General features: G+C 42.3%; 2 long non-coding RNA genes across 3 annotated transcripts; both read right to left on the bottom strand.

Annotated features, from left to right (window-relative positions):
• Window positions 1-1,144: 1,144 nt before the first annotated feature.
• On the bottom strand, window positions 1,145-9,264 carry LOC105353838 (uncharacterized). Of its 2 annotated transcripts, none has more exons than XR_908556.3 (4): window positions 8,909-9,264; window positions 8,395-8,427; window positions 5,517-5,664; window positions 1,145-1,560 (listed from the first exon to the last, which is right to left on the bottom strand). It is a non-coding gene; the product is annotated as an uncharacterized LOC105353838 (long non-coding RNA). The 2 variants fall into 2 exon arrangements; XR_013652494.1 differs by lacking the exon at window positions 1,145-1,560 and adding an exon at window positions 2,921-5,177 and having other exon boundaries at window positions 8,909-9,263.
• A 2,593-nt stretch (window positions 9,265-11,857) lies between these two features.
• LOC144988563 (uncharacterized) lies at window positions 11,858-13,437 on the bottom strand. Its single transcript, XR_013652493.1, has 3 exons — window positions 13,330-13,437; window positions 13,072-13,145; window positions 11,858-12,662 (listed from the first exon to the last, which is right to left on the bottom strand). It is a non-coding gene; the product is annotated as an uncharacterized LOC144988563 (long non-coding RNA).
• Window positions 13,438-15,145: the final 1,708 nt, after the last annotated feature.

The following is a 15,145-nucleotide window of genomic DNA, read 5'->3' as shown; positions in this document are numbered from 1 at the left end:
GATTACATTTTCCCTGACCAGACCTTTTCCTGTCTGCTAATTGCTGCAGGTTAAGCAGCCAGCAGGGCAACACCGACGTATTGGTTCTGCTTCCAAACACAGGTCTGTTCTCCGAGGCCCCCATCAATCCTGCGTGACGTGCATGCGCTCACTCATGTGAACTCTCGCCTGGTCCTATTGATGGCTTTCATATGACAGTCCTCTATAAAGTCGCATTACCAATAACACGAAATACACCATCAGCAGGTACGTTTTTACAACTCCAGTAAAGAGGAAAGCGTTTTACAGCATTATTGTTTTCAGGCCGTTGAAACGATACAGATGAGGAGCTATTTTATGGAGATTTTATGGGGGTCTTGTTTATGGGGAATCTGCTTGATTTCTGATTCTCACGCTACATCCTGACCTGATAAGATCCTTTGAAACTTCATTCACCTCAAAATTTTCATTTGTTTTCTTATACATTAGTGAGCAGTGAAGGTCCATGATATATGAGTAACGTTATTCTTTCAAAGTTAAATAAAACCCCATAAAACCGATAAAACAAGTTCATGAAATCGCTGAAATGTAGGTGTTTGGAAATAAACTGCAGCTCAGCTCTAACTCAGTGCCCAACGTATCAACAATGACAGCAGCAACCAAGAAATAAGAGTTAACCCAATTTGGAATGGTTTTTGGAACGGCAGTGAGCGCCCAGCTCTGCATGGAAAAGAAAAAGTAGAAATCTAAAAACCAATAGAGACTCAGACTCCTGGTAGATCTGAAATAGATCCGTAATATGTGCAGTGATTCCCACTGCCTGTAGTCCTCAGCAACACTTTGAAGAGTTTCTGAGGACTTTAGATCAAACTGGACTGAGATGTGTTTTTGTAACTAAAGAGCTTTGGTGCATGGCTCTGTTTTCTCTGGCGTGGAGACGATCATTTCCATAGCTGGTGTATAATCGGAACCGTTTTCAAGAACCGTTAATGCTGTCAATAATGCTCTAACTATTAAAATGTATGCAAAATGCATGCAGACGTCTTGGAATCTGCATGAATTAATGAAAAGCATCAATGATAAAATGCTGCATTCAAAAAGAATGCATTAACGACTATTATTTAATTTATACTCATTTAAAATGCAAAAGACCAATAGAAGTGTCTCTCATATATTAGCTGTTTTATTAATTATAATTGAAACATTCATAAGAAATGAAAGATGGATAGAAGTCAGTGGAGTTAACCAGGATCCTCAGCTGCTTCACACGGCTGATCTCTGCTACACGGATGCGTGTCATCCATGTGCAAAAGACCATTCACAAACAAAGAAACGTTCAACACACAAAAACACACACAGTAACACACAGCAGTTGCGGGCTGTTCAGCGGGTTTCTGCAGACTCGTTGACAGACACTTCTCAGTCCTCTTCAGCCTCTTGAAGCTCTCAGCTCTCTGAGTGTTTATGCCTGAAGTTTGACCCAAACTCCTGCTGACAGGCTTTTTCAGACCTCCACTGCCCCCTGTTGGTCACTGAGGGAACCTCGCACACGTCTTCTGCCTTTTGCTCCGTGGAAACTGCCTGGAATGCAAAAGCCCAACGCTCTGGTAAAAGTGGAAAGACTGCACAGCCTGGCGAAATGTAGAATTCCAGGAGCCCAAGAGAAGAAAATATTTGATATTTTAGACTTTTAAGAATTTTAAAAGTTAAAAAAATAGCAAATAAAAGGACAAAATACTTTTTTTTTCCTTTTTCATTCACAGGCTTTACCAACAGAAGAAGGAATAAATAAAAATAAATATGCCTTTTTTCCTAATTACTCATTAACGACACCGTTGCTAAACCTAAATGAATTCATAACCATCTAACATGAATTACTTCAGGTTAGTTTATGCATAAATATCAAGTTCACAGCTGATAATGTCTAAGTCAGGGGTCGGCAACCTTTCCCACTCAAAGAGCCGTTTGGATCACTTTCCCACAGAAAACAGGAAAACCCGGAGTTTCCAGTGAACGGCATCGTTTCACTGGTTCCTAAAGTTCCTGAAGAGATGTTCATTTTTTAAAATCCTCTGTTATTTATGGGCTCTGATGAGAACGATTTCCCCAAATATGTCGTCATGAACTAGCAGTTAATCCTCTTCTCCAATAGATTGTAGCAGCAAAAATCCTTTTCTCTCATCTGGATCAGGATGTTTTTGGACTAAAGCTGTTTATTCTGGGATGTCTCGCCACATCTGAGACTTTGCTGTTTGCTAATTCCTCATTTCATATCAATCATTCTGGTCAAGTCCTTGAAATCAGAATCTTTGGATGTTTTGTTTGTTGCTGCACAAACATCTGAAATTGTGAACTTTTTTCATTTTTGCATTAAAATGTTCAACATTATTTAATAATAATTTTCTGCAGAAGGACATACAGATTTTAAAGCAACAGTTTTTATAAATAGTGTAATCTTATGTAATCCAACAAGAAATGCAGCAGATTCCTTATTAAACAGTGAATTTGTGTAAAAATTAAGAAATCCGTTTTTTCCCTTCAGTCAAAATCAACTGTTCAAGTTGAGAATTACATAAAAGCAGCAGTTTAGTAGATTTGACACAAAAATTACTTCTATTTATGTTCAAACTGGAGAAAAAGGATGGCATGCTGAGGTTTATTAGTTTTTCCTTTTAAAAAAGACAATTTAAATCATTATAATCTTTTATTTGATTGTGTGAAAGAACAATTATTTCTCTTTAAACTTGTTGTTGGTCACTAAGTTTCTAAGTTTCTTTTATTTTAGTATTTCATCTTCCATTTTTCTCTAAAGCGCTTTGATCTTAAAATCAATTCATCGTTTAACACAGACATTAATGGAAAACCCTTTTTCACTTGGATCACTTGGACTAGTTTCTCTGTCTATTAATAAAATCCTTAGAATCCATTAGCTTTGCTTCACTTTTGTTTCCGTGTCCTCTTTAACAGAGCCCTGGGTCTGAGGCGTGGCTTTAAAGTCCCGCTCTGATCCGCCTTTGGTCTATTGTCAAAGCAGTCGTTTTTTATTATGATTGTGTCGTTTTCTAGGACATAGTTTCTGCAGAGCGGCAGGAGTTCATCACCTCTGAGTTGGTGCAGAGTGAGCCTTTTGCTAATTTCCCATCAACCCTTTGCTTACACTCTCTCCTGCTACCTTACAAGCCCTCAGTGGTCATTTCATTCACTTATTTGCTCCTTTCATTATAATTATTGATGTCCAATATGTTTACATGTTTCTTACAATATCGAACATTTTCATGATAGGAAGGAAGCAGACAATTAGAAGAAAACAATTCTTCCAATTGTCTGCTTCCTTTTAAACATTTCATCATATTTACATTTCTCACCATCATCTGTTCTCAGATTTCTCCAAATGCAGTTCAAATAAACAGTAAATACATTCCATTCATTTAATACATACATTCCAAACATTCCATTCAACAGTCAAGTTTGTACAAAGGAATTAGTTTAGCTTTATACATCCGTTTAAATGGAATATGTTGACACTTTTTACCTGATTCTCCTGGGAATTCCACATTTTTACCCCGACTATAGACAAACACTTTAACTTTAGTTGTTCCAGAAATCTGTTGTTTGAAATCAAATCTATGATTTTCATCTCCTGTGGTAAAAATCAAAAGCTTTTGTAAATCTTCAGGTAAATCTCTGTTTCTGGCTCTAAACATAACTAATAAGGTCTGCAATTCAATGACATCTTTAAGTTTTAAGCCTGACTTAATGAAAAGTTCATGTGTGTGATCTCTAAATTTAGCTTTATGAATAATTCTGATAGTTCTCTTCTGTAATAGAATTAAGGGCCTTATATTAGTTTCATATGTATTTCCCCACACTTCAATACAATATGTCAAATAAGGTAAAACCAGAGAGCAATATAACATCTGCATAATATGACATTTAAAATAAATGTGGATTTGTTCAGGACAAAAAGGCTCTTGGCTGCTTTCTGTTTAACATAAAATATGAGGTTTCCATGTTAATTTGTCATCCAACATAATCCCTAAAAATGTAAATTCAGACCCCTGTTCTATGTTTCTGTGGACAAAATCACTTCTGATTTTTCTTTCTTACCAAACACCATAAACTTTGTTTTAGTTTATCATTTCCATTTCAATACTTTTAGCTCAGGTTTTCAAATTATCCCCAGAACAGAAAAAGTTAGTATCATCAGCAAATAAAACAAACTGTAACAACCTAGAAATATCACAAATATCATTTATATATCAAATAAAAAGTTTAGGTCCTAGAATTGAGCCTTGTGGAAGTCCACAAATAATATTCATGAGATCAGACTTTTTTCCTCCAAACTGCACATATTGTTGTCTGTTTTGCAAATAACTGGTGATCAGTTCAGGGCGAATGAATGAATTACGGTGGCCGACAGGGCTCCCACTACATACAAAAGAAAAACGCAACGGCATTTCCTGAAGCACAACCAAATTACCTGCAACACAACGACATAACCGCAGCAATAGCATTACCCGAAGCACAACGGAAATGAGGACTTTCTTTTCCTAACGGTGGAAAAAAAGAAATGTACGTTTCAAACTATTCGGTGCTCTTGAGAGCTACGTGATATTTGGACAAAATTAGGGGGTTTTCTTACTAGATAACGTAATTTCTTACAAATATATGTTTGTCTAAAAATATCGATTTACCCAGCTCTACACATAGTGACATCTGCATCTAACGCTCTTTGTCTTTTTTTTTTTAATTACAACTTTTAAGTCGTAAACTTAAGAGCAAAAATACTTGTAAATTTACAAGTTTTATCTCATAAATTCACGAGAAAAAAAGTCCTAGATTAATAAGGAAAAAATACCAAAGTGTTCCGTTTATCTGAGCCGAGCTAGAAGATGAAATACGTGGAGCCTTTTGTGAAGCTTTATTTCCGGATAGGTTTAAAAACGGAGATTCTGAACTTTTTGGCGACTCAAAATCAGATTATTGTCAGTGGAGCCGTCTTTCCGGGGTTGAGTGTCGGTAAAGCGGAGTGTCATCTGTAAAATAAGGAGCTCAGAGACACGTTTGGGTGTAGAGGACCGCTGCTGCCTTTATTGTCCTTTTCATTCACATAACCTGAAGTTCTTCTGTCACATTACGTCATGAACCTGTCATCCAAACAGCAATGCAGCAGTAAACAGTGCTCCATACGCCCCCTCCTGCAGATAAAACGTCCCGTTTCAACATAAAACAATAAAGAGGAATGAAAATAGTCTGTTATTTTAGCATTACGGGGCGGCCGTGGTGCAGCGGTAGGGCGGTCGACCCATGATCGTAAGATTGCAGGTTCGATTCCCGCCTTGCATGCCCATGAGTCGAAGTGTCCTTGGGCAAGACACTGAACCCCACCTTGCCTCTGGTGGTAGGCAGGCGCCTGTGTTTGGCAGCGGAGCCACCACCAGTGTGTAAATGTGTGAGTGAATGTGTCTGTGACTGTAAAGCGCTTTGTCCTTGTAGGAAGAAAGGCGCTATATAAGTATACGCCATTTACCATTTACCATTAGAACGTTGACAATCCCAAAAAGTGCTGCTCCTCCTCAGACGGAAGCGTCACACAGACGTAGAGATCAGGTCTTTAATGGAGGAGGAAAGGATGAAGGTGGACATCTGCAGGGACACCGACGTCTTCATCGGGCTGCAGAGATCCTGCAAACCACCCATCAGTAAATAAAACATTAATAAACAGTAAATCAAACAAATGAGCTTCCAAACATTTGGAACAGGTCAGCTGACATTCAGCTGACCTGTTCCATTGAGTTTAGTGGGTCTGCTCTGCTGCTGCGCGGCGTTCACTTTAATCTCGTAAAATTACGAGTTTTTTTCCGTACACTTGCTTACGGAAGAGGATTAGGGCCATGGAGAAAGAAAGAAAGAAAAAAGGGCATAGAAAATTCAGACTTTTTTCTCAGAGTTCTAAAACTCCGTTGAACCGAATAGTTTGAAACTGAATTGTTTTTTTTCCGCCGGTGTTATGCCCCCTTCCATGTCTTGGGGTGCCTAGGGGGGCATAACATAAAAAAGTAAAGTTTTTTGCTACCAAAGTGAAATTAACACACCAAACAAATGTCTCCATAAAAATAAGAAATTTAAAAATTTAAAACCAAATACGGCCACAGCCGTAACAGCCGGTGGAAAAAAAAACGAATTTCCGTTGTGCTGAGGTTAATGCTATTGCTGCGGTTATGTCGTGGTGTTGCGGGTAATTTTGTTGTGTTTCGGATAATGCCGTTGCGTTTTTTCTTTTGTATGTAGTGTGAGCTCTGTCGTGCGTATGTGCGTGCGTGATACAACACCATCAGGGTTCCACTGTCTTTTATATAAAAAGAGACAGCGTCAGTCTTTGCTCTCCACCGCACATAGACTGTTTAGTGTATTTAATTAAATCTGCATAATTCCTAATTATATTTCAATGATGAAATGATGACTTTCCGGTTTTGAAACCAGACGTGTGTGACAGAAAGAGGCTTGGAGGCAGTGATGGAGTTGGTTTGGTGTTCAGGACAGGAGTGAAGGGCAGATGGACTTCTAAGAAGAGAAAGAGGAACGTTGGTGCTGAGGACAGTTTTCCAGAAAAGACTCATGAGAGTGGAGGGTGAAGCACATGTTGATCACAGATGGAACATGTAGCCAGACAGCAGAGAATGGTGGTGTGAGGATGACTCTGGTGGTGAGGAAGATGAGGAGGACTAGGGCAGGCCAGAGTCCGTGTCCTCAGCTTCCCATTCAGTGATGTTTGTCTAGAATGAGGTCAGAATTCTTAGATGACATGTGATGATGATGTCACGTTCACTTTCTTGTCTCGTCTGATCATTTCGAAGTGACATGAGAGAGGTGAGCCTTGCTCATGAGCAGGGCAGTACTGTGGATCTGGACCTCTGCATAGCCAAGCCTCATTCAGAGCAGCGGCGAGGACAATGGCATCCTCAGAGTCGTGTTGGCATGTTGAAACCTGACTGAATTTTCTCATCATAGCCTGCTTCCTCTTCAAAGACCCCCCAGAACTCTCACAGGGTTTATTTGACTGCTAGTCTAAATACGTGGTGTCACTCTGGGATAACAAAGCCTGGAACCAACCAGCATGAAAGCGGGAGCGCGGTGCTCCGCATGCGTCCACACGGCAGATCCAGTTACAGCCGCCGAGCGCCGCAGCCTCTCATTCCAGCCCGGCTGCTGTAAACATGCTAGCTGCACCCTTTCATCTAAGCCTCCTTCAGACCATTGTGGAGAAAACACCCCCAACACACACAATAAGTCATTCCTGGTTGTTGTGAGGCCTGCACAAACATGCACGCTCAAGCTCAAATATAAACAGCACACAAAGGCTGCTCACATGTTTAGACTTTGAAACCTGCTGTCTAATCAGGGAGGCATGGGACGTCCAGCAGTCCCTCTGCAGAAAACATCTGACCACAGTCATGCAGAACATCCTCCGATCCCACGGGTGCCCCTGTCCGACCCCCACGGGGCCTGAGCCTAATGTTCCACCTGCTAGAAGCAGAGCAGCTTCAAGGAGACACGAAGGAAACCGTCAGCTCAGAATTGTTTTCAGGACATTTTTGGGAGATCAGGAGGCGGCTCCTTCTGGTGTCCAGCAGGAAAGCGCTGGCAGTGCATCAGCTGTTGACGTGCTTCAGCGTGGGTGGAGACCGCCGTCAGCCCCCACTGCTGCCCCTCACATCGGTCTGCTGGGTTCAAATCCCACTCCTGAAACTGAAGGAATTTTGTTCTCAACCAGCAAGACTTAGCAGTCTGTAGAAGAACGACTGAAAGGGTTTTCTAATGTTCAGTCCTCACGGTAAACGAACCCCAAAGTGGATTTTGATTCATTCACACATTTCTGAGTCTTCCTCCATAACCTGCTTTGTAAGCACCAGCCCCTCCCAACCCATGAAAACGAGCAGGTTCTCACATTGTGACATCACAAAGTGAGGAACCGCCCCTTCCAGGGAGAGTATGTGCTTCCAGATCCGCCCCCAGGCTAACAGACACGCCCACTTTCACAGTGGAGCTAGCAGTGATCTGCCTTTTATCTGAACAATCTTCCATTCCATCTTTGCAAAAGTTCAGATTTTGTTTCTTTTTCGTGAGTGAAACGCAGACGCACTGCTGAGGATTATGTCACGAAACGGGCGACACCCACAAGGAGAGAAAGGCGGAGCCTCAGAGATCGAGTTGTCTTACTTCCAGGTAGAAAAATTCAATGCTGTCTTTAGTGTCAAAGGTAATGAATGATCATATATATGGATGTTTGCTCTGAAAGGCTTAAGAAAAGCATTCCCTCAGTGTGTGAATGGGACAGTGACTGTAAAGCGCTTTGGACCTTCAAGGAGGTACAAAAGTATAAGTATACAAAAAGTATAAGTATACGCCATTTACCATGTAGATGTAAGATTCCAAGTCCAGGATTCCCTGTAAAGTAAAATAGGAGAAGAATGGACAGATTATTTAAAACGATAAATGTTAGAAATAGTAAGATAATGACAGATTTTTTCAGATGTGAGCTAACTTAAGTCATTATTTAGACCTCAGCAGATGAGAGCAACACTGAGATTTCAGATTTGTTTTCAGGTTATGATGAGAAATCTGGAGAGAGCAGGAAGAGTGAGTTCTGATGCAGAGATAAAGCTCAGAGAGGAAAGAGCTGCAGGCGCCGCCTCACTGCTGCTTCACTGAAACTCTGGTTTGAGTCAGACTAATGTGATTATTTGATCTTTTCTGTTCAAACTTCACATAAACAGACCAAATGACAGCTCAAGAAGAGAGAAGAGGAAAAAGACGATGTGGAATCAGAGCCACATGTGTTGTTTATTTCCTCATCTAAACACAGAAAAGGCAGACAGAATCAATAGGGAAGTCCAGAATGTAAATGCTCAGCTCTAATAACACCAACCTCTGCATTTACACACATCAGCGGGCTGGACGCTCCACGCACACAGGAAGAGGGGCTGTTTGAGAGGAGCGCTGAGCGTGGAAGAGGCAGAAAAGCAGCGGTTACTCTCTGAAGGTCAGCAGATAAACACACCGCAGACCGTCTCAGGAGGGAGGAGTTCTGGCTGCCTTCCTTCAACTCCCAGAATGCAACAGCAGTTGGATGGAACGCACGTCCCGGTTTCCACGTCCAGACCCTCATTCAGACATGGAGACCCTGATCCACCGGTCCGCCCGTGGCCGTCTGCTCTCATGGTCACGTGATGCTCACAAACCATCTGTTCCTGATGCAGAAAGGATTTTTTTACAGCAATTTACAAGTTGCTTTCACTGCAGTGTGAGGTTTGGTGGTTTGCCCAGGGGGGGCTGGAGGGGGGGGCTTACAAAGTCAGAAATGTGGTTTATGTTGAACACACACACTGAACATACAATAAAGTGTCTGACATCATAGGGCTGATTGACTGTATGCGGGAACTGGACTGAGTAACTGAGTTACTGGCATTCTAAACAGGAAGTACCTGCTGGCTCCACAAAGCCAAAATCCCACAGACGTCTATCAGAAGAAAACTCTGTCATTCTATTGGTCAGAATAGCTGTTCTTGATCTGACACCTTTTTTAATAATCTTAATCTTTTCATGATATGTTAATCAAGTTATACACTGACCAATCAGATGCCTCAGTAAAAGTCGGTGTTCTTACATCAAACATTCAAAGCGTTTGATTCTGCCAAGCCCACTCTCAGTTAAGGGGTGGAGTCTTGTAACAAACTCACACCTGATTGGAGGAAGCAAGTCGCTTTCTAAGGGTGACGGCACACTCACTCACTCCAGGTCTGTGATACAGTCAATGATCCATTCCCCAAAGCGTGCTCTGGACCACGTCAGCAGGATTTACCTCATGAGTGTTGTTAGTGTGAGGACAGCTTCCCAGTCCGTCAGCGACCATGGAGCAGAGACCATGCAGAGTTCTGAGGAGCAGGACAGAGGACAACTGCTGATGAGCCTGTCTGTCTCACCCTCTTCATTCCTGAGTCCCACACTGATGTGGATCCTGTCTCACCCTCTTTATTCCTGAGTCCCACACTGATGTGGATCCTGTCTCACCCTCTTTATTCCTGAGTCCCACACTGATGTGGATCCTGTCTCACCCTCTTTATTCCTGAGTCCCACACTGATGTGGATCCTGTCTCACCCTCTTCATTTTCATGGGGCTGAGCTCAGCTCCTGTGTGGATCCTCTCAACCATTCATTTGGATTTCTCTCTGTTTTCTTGGCTCAGCCATGTTGGACATGAAAAGGTCGACTCTGTTTAACTCTGCCCAAAATGTCTTCATGGGAAAAACTTGTAGAGAAAAGGTTTCATTGGAAAAAAGTCCAGGGCTGTTTCAACAGTCCCATCCATCATACGTATTCCACCAAACATCTCGCTAGGCGCCATGCAGGTAAACCCAGACTTACCTGTCTGACTGGCTTTAGTGAAAGTGATCAATCATTCTGATCAGTGTTTGGCCCTAACAGCGTTTACAGGACAAGAAAGCTTAATTCATCCATCTGTCCATCGTCCCATCTGTCCGTCTGTCTGTCCAAGAATCTGTTAGGATGTTGAACATTGCTTTTTCATTTTCTGTGCTTTCCTGTTTACTAGAAACCAGACACTTTTTAACATGTTTTAGACACATAAAGCAGAAAAAGCAGACGTTTCCTGGACGTCACCTTTCCTCCTGAAGACGTTTCTCGTCTTCTCTAAGAGGCTTCAGCCTCTGCTGTGTGTTTACCTGGATGGAATCAACCTGCATGAATGAAATTCAACACAAAGTGTTTCTTTTTCTGTTAAAGCCTTTTTTTATTTAGACTTAATTTGGAATAGATTTTTGGATTATGTTTTCTTTTAAATGACAGAATTTTCTCGGATGGAGACGTTCAGAAAACTGGCGTGTAAAAAAGCCAGAGCCTTAAAAGTACTGCTAATTGACCCGGTGAACAAACAAACGTCTGACATCCACCCACCAGTGTCGTCTGCAAAGAAGATCAGATTATAATCTAGATTAGATTATTGGAGGAACTTGACCTCTGCTCTTACATGAAAATCTGTGAGAAAACGTAGGGGGGTGGGCTTGGTGGGTTTCCATGAAATGAAATCCTGCACAGACTGTTGCTTTCATGCTGTCAGAAGTCATCAAGGTGATCTGGAATGGCGACCTCTTAACCTTATCAGAGATCATAGGTGAAGCACTTAACCCCCCTCCCTTTCGCTTTCCCCAAAATGCAGGCAGAGGCCGCCTCTGATTCCACCGCTGCCACCAATAAAGACACCAAGAGGCTAATTGAAGTCAACAGGTGGGGGGGGGGGGGTCCTGGGGAGGAGGAGGGCAGTGTTGGCAGCTCTCCCCCCATGAAATGACAACACAAACGAAACAGGAAATGAAATCCAAATGGACAAATGTGAAAACTAGGTCATCACACAGGGAGGGGGGTGGGTCTAAGATTCTTTCAGTTTTCAGGGGGGTTCTAATTAAAAACACAGATTAGATAGATAGAATTTTTAGGGAACTGTTTAAAGTCTCAGGGTTTATTGTGAACCACTTTAAAGACGGGTCCTGAGAACAGAAGGACCTGTTCCAGCCTGGATTGCTGAGTCCATCCCTGAATAGCTTCAGCAGACACCAGTGTGTCAGGTTACAGCAGGAAAGCAATTCCCAGCTTTCAAACTGATGACATGCATGAAAAACTGTCCGACTCTGTAAACCTGAACAAAAGAAAAAACCTCCTGATCACCAGAGTCCAATGTTTTCCTCTAGAGGGGTGGAAGCTGGAGAAAGAATACCAAAGAAAAGGTCTCATTTACAGCCTGACGTGCTTCCTGTCATCTCCACAAACTTACTGTTTGATTGTAAGTGGCCTCAATACTCACCAATTTGTTCAGGAGTTCTGTGAAATCTCCGGCAGTGGGTGCAAGGACATGGTCAAGGACACGCTTCGTGGTGCTTCGACCCACCATTTGGTGGTTTCCATCACTGACGTGGGTCTTTCTGGGTTTTCTTTCAAAGGTTCTGCCTACCCTTCAAACGTGTTTTGCAGCCAGGAGAACGGTGCAAAACCAGGCTTCCACCCCAAAGGAGTGACCCAAGACGTTTCTGGAGGTAATCACCAGGGCCGGCCCTGGTCTTCTGGGGGCCCTAAGCAAAATTTAATTTGTGGGCCCTCTAACTGGTCAGCAGCACCAAAAAAATGCAACTGTTGTTGTAATATAAATGAGATCTGTCTATTAATACATTTGTGAATTATTTCCTGCAGAATTGAATACAGTATATTAGCTGCATGTTGGATATACATTAAGTGGTGCCAAACAAATTTTAAATGCAAAGAAAAAAAATGAATAACACATGTATATATAAATAGATATATATTTTTTAATGTAACATTAGGCACTCAACAAATGACATTCCCAAAACTCCAACTTATTAAAAACAGCAACTTAATAGAAAATCAAATAACGATAAAACAATCCAAAATAAAGAAAAGAACAGCTTAATGAGGGGATTTTGGAAAGTCAAAGTCTTTATCGGTCTGAAAAGGACCTCTTTGCACCAAATCCATTCTTACTGGATCAGAGTGCGTGGTTGGTCATTCAGCTGGACCAACTGGATTTGAGGTACCGGTAGGTGGAATTTTGGATCCAGTCGGTTCCTCTTCCATACACGCCTTTCTTGGAGCCTCTGGAACATGAGAGACATAACTTCAATAAAAGCAAACAGTGAAAAGTCAAACAGTCAAATGTTTTCCCTTTCAACAGTAGAAGTGGTGACAGGAGTTTCTTCTGCAGCTAAAAAACAAGAATTATTATTATACAATAATCAATGATAAAGCTAATAAAATATCTATAGCAGAATATTAATAATGGTTTAGTGGCTCATTTAAAATCTGTGTGCAGGTTTTCCACAATTTCATGATCTTTTTATATATTTATGAGAGATTTATTGTTTGATTGTATATTTGCATAAGGTCATATTTCATTAATTTAATTATGAACAGTTTGGAGCTCCATACTCTTCAGCTGCTGTTTATGAAAAAAGGGTTTATGCAGACACTGTTTTTTTTAATGACTTTACATGCTTTTAAAATGACCTGAGATGACATCTTCAGTGATGTCCGGATCATCTTGGGATGTGGACGCTGCAGAACCTCCAATACTTTTGATACTTTTTGAGAGCAGAAGAAACTGAATCAGAATTATTTTCGAGTTTTCCATTGGAAATTACAACAAACAGGGTCGTAATGTGCAAACTTCACCTCGGATCGATTAGTATCTTACGTAAAAATTGTGCAGCTGCACAGAAATACTGGATAATGAAAAAATACTGCCCCAACATCTTCCAAACTTACCCTTTGATTGATGTTGAAGTTCTTCTTTTTCTGTGGCATGAAGTTCTCTTGTTGTCGCTTTGATCAGCGTGACAAAATGTGCTCGGTTTTTTCTTTCCCCCAACCTTATTGAAACAAACTCCTCTCGTAAATTCACACTGTGCCAGGCTCAGATGCAAATATATTGACCAATCGTTGCTAAATGGTGTAACGTCATTATTTGGGTTGCCAGATTGGTTCAGGTGTGCTGTAGGGGGGGATCATTAAAGTGCAGGCAACTTTCTTTTGCACAACATTCAGAGCGCACGTTGGTACGGATGTTCTATGAAATGGGTTGCCAGATTTGGGACTTTTTTATTTAATTTTTGTCGCCACTTCGGGGCCCTGGTGGTGACGGGGGCCCTACGCGGCTGCGTAATTCGCGTATAGGGAGGGCCGGCCATGGTAATCACCATCATGGCAGGAACAGGCTCCCAAAAAATGACCATCGGAGCAGCAAAAGCAACGTTGTTTCTTCCTGTAGGGTAAAAAATGTCAACTTCTCTTTGAACTTTCATCAATGCAAGCTGGTTTGATGAGCATTTCTGTTTGCAGAATTGCAATCAGAAGATGTTTCTGGAAAGTTACAGTTAATTGGAATTGTTGGACACATAACAAAGTGTTAACCTGGGTCAGCTTAGCTTCAAGGTTCTGGAGCATTGGACTCCAGTCTAAACCCTCATGAGGATTTCCTAATGTTACTGTGACATGCTTTTGTCATTCACAAACCTTTAAACCTTTGTATGTGTGTGTGTGTGTGTGTGTGTGGGTGGGTGGGTGTGTGTGTGTATGTGGGTGTGTGTGTGTAGGTGTGTGTGTGCGTGTGTGCTTGCGTGCGTGCGTGTATGTTTATTCATTTCTCTGGTTTTAGTCCACGCTTCCCTGCCGGAGCTGCGATCAGGAGTCGTGGTTCGGCAGCGTCTCTAGATCAGAACTGTCTCCTCCTTTATGCAGATTTTTAAGCTGAAGCGATTTAGCAGCAATGTGAACAGATAAGCCCCGCCTCCCGCCTCCCCCTCATATCATCAGCTCAGTGCTTTGTCACATTTGGACAAGCGCCCTGCTGGTTTTTAAAATCTCTTCTGCTCCAGATCAACAAACGACACTGGATTTGGTGTCAGGCAAAAAGACATGGAACTAACTGTATACAGCAGGGGGGTCAGTCTGCCTCAGGAGACTGAGAAGTGTCCGACCCCCCCCCACACACACACACACACACACAAACAACAGATCATAGAATTAAACTTTAGACTCCTCTGAGAACTGCCTTCCGCCCTCATCATCTTCAAGCAGACGTGCTCGTCCAGTGGTGGGGAGGAGGAGTATGAATGACTGTAAGAGATTGGATTACACGTTATTCATCCCTCAACAGGAAAATGGCAGTTGAGGTCAGAAAACAGCAGAATCTTTAGGATTAGCTGCCGCTGCCTGATTCTTTTAAAAATCCTCGGTCCCGGTGCGTGAGCGAGAGCTGCTCCAGGCACGCCGCCTCTGGTGGCCGCTGATGACTGAGCGACCGGAGGGGTTATGACAGGCGGGTTGTTTTGGCGTTGGAGCTGGCGACCGTGCTCCAGCAACGCAGTAGCAAACGCCGGCGGGTTCGTCGGGCTAGGAACTCCTGCAGCTGGATCTATGTTAGGCAAAGTATTGTGGCAGACGTCTGGATCCAGATGCAGCAGGTTCATGAGCTCAGCTGAAAGTCCACACAGCTGAATCAGGGTCAGGCAGGCGGGGGTCGATAACAGGCATGAGATCATCAGAGGAGAGACAGGGTGGTCCAAATCCAGACGGCAGGCGA

The sequence above is a fragment of the Oryzias latipes genome, chromosome 21, assembly GCF_053564925.1.
Source record: "Oryzias latipes strain Hd-rR chromosome 21, Olatipes_Hd-rR_3.1".
Taxonomy (NCBI): domain Eukaryota; kingdom Metazoa; phylum Chordata; class Actinopteri; order Beloniformes; family Adrianichthyidae; genus Oryzias; species Oryzias latipes.
The sequence above is the reverse complement of the archived record's forward strand: the minus strand, read 5'-3'. Positions and strand labels throughout refer to the sequence as shown.